Here is a 1,936-nt window from a genome sequence, read left to right as displayed (position 1 = left end):
GGAAAAAATAATATAGACACGAAATTGTTAACCATTTTTGTCAGTGATTAAATATATTATTTGTAATAATTCAGCAGCATCCATAATGTAATATCTATTAAGTAGATTGTAGATTAGATTGTGCAACTAAGAATGCATGTCAGTTCATTACACGTAGAGTCATTTTGTGACTTGTAATTAGGATGATTAGGTTACCCTTGTAATCAGTCACTGCTCAGTGGTTCTAGTTAGTTCGAACCTGGTACAAACTCATCTACAAGAAAGAATCTATAGTTTACAGGTGTGTTTAAACTCGTTTATTGAAAGATTTACAGTAAATAACCGAGTGAATAAAGTAAATAATTGAGAAATGCACGAGTCTGTTCAGTTCTTCCATCTTGGCTCCGCCCATCTTCGCGGCGATTGGTCCAGCTCAGTCACCGGGACGTTTAACCAATTAGCTCGCATCCAAGCAACCAATCGGAGCCTTTGCTGCGATTTCAGAGCGTCAATGTGTCTGTCTCTTTTTCGAGTTCTAATAATGTGTTTTGATATATTTTCAGTGCTATAGAGATGCAAAATGAGTGTGGTTAATTTCTGGCTACTGAACTCCAGTTTTGAACAGAATTCAGATTATCCCTTATTTACCTTATCAATAGATACATCTTAGGTTTGAAGATACAGTGAACGAAACGTCTTAGGCTCTTTTCTTGAACGATACTTCAGCTCCGCCCACATCTTGGCACTTCGCTAGTTCTTGACATCTTCATTATGAGGTAAGAAATCCCAGTGCCAAGCCAGAGTGCCGCCCTAACATCCAAGGCACTCCCGAAGGTAACGCCGTCGTGAGCGGACGTATTTTTTGGTTGAATGTGTGTGCTTTTAACTGGTCTGGCCATTCGTGAAAAGAGGAAATAAAGTACCGGTTGTTCTGCACTACATGTTCACAGCTGATAAATTTGCAGTCTTATAAGCACGTACTGATCGAAAGTGAAGGACTCATCCACAAGAATTATCACTTACCTGTCTTTTACCCATTATGTTGACAACTTTGGATATTAACGTGTTTACGTAAAAGAGTGTAACCACTGTTCTGCTGTGCTATTAGTGTTTACATCAAGGAACAAGGAAATATTGTTGATTGCAGATACATTTTAAAGTGATATTGTGGAGTTACAACAGTTAAAAGTGCTCGAAAGCAAGAAGGAAATTGATACACTTCACAGCATCAGGTTAGTAAAATATGTTATTAGCGGCATCATGACAACAGTGATCGCAGTGGGCTTCTTTGCTGTATGTTGCCCTTTCCATTGTGAATATTTTATTTTTGCATTATGCTCGTCAGTCTACTTTACGGTATCTCTATAGATGAGAGGCCTCCCGAGCGTTCTCAGCGCAAGACACACGGTCATTGTCATAAAATTGGCGCTTCAGGTCACCACGGCTGTCTTCCGTACTGGTCGTCTGCGAGGTAGAGACATTCTGTAACGAAAACATCCCTTGTGCAAAATCAACTATAAACATTAATTCTTTATTGTAATTTTTTGAGTAAAATTTATATCGTGTTGTGGCGACCCTGATATCAAAGTTGATACATGCTTGCGAATCTGTGGCGGTTTTGTACGAGTGACCCGACTGTTGGACGCTGGGCACGTCTTTTTCCATAAGCTAATTTACAAACCAGTATATCCTGATTCAGAACTTCTACATCATAACGGCGGGCGTAAACAAGTCGACAGCAAGCAAGGTAAAGTGTAAAACTATTAATATATGTTAAACACAATCTATAAAAAAATGTTTTATTCATGCACCGAAAGCTAGGATTTTGATGATATAGAACATAAATGTTTATGCAACAAATGCGTCGGAAGAATCAGAAGAAATAAAACCAACCATCATTTAATGGTTATATTTTCTCGATTACAATCACTTTTAATGATTTTAGGCAACGTTTTAC

General features: G+C 38.2%; 1 protein-coding gene across 2 annotated transcripts in view; it reads left to right on the top strand.

Annotated features, from left to right (window-relative positions):
* Positions 1 to 731: 731 nt before the first annotated feature.
* LOC119590568 (forkhead box protein L2-like) overlaps positions 732 to 1,936 on the top strand; it is a gene marked incomplete at its 3' end in the record, with an annotated part of 75,433 nt that continues 74,228 nt past the window's right edge. For both annotated transcript variants that reach the window (XM_037939236.1, XM_037939235.1), the window contains 1 exon segment: positions 732 to 1,211.

Source organism: Penaeus monodon, chromosome 27 (genome assembly GCF_015228065.2).
Source record: "Penaeus monodon isolate SGIC_2016 chromosome 27, NSTDA_Pmon_1, whole genome shotgun sequence".
NCBI classification, from domain to species: domain Eukaryota; kingdom Metazoa; phylum Arthropoda; class Malacostraca; order Decapoda; family Penaeidae; genus Penaeus; species Penaeus monodon.
Note: the sequence above shows the minus strand (reverse complement) of the source record. Positions and strands in the feature narration are given on the sequence as shown.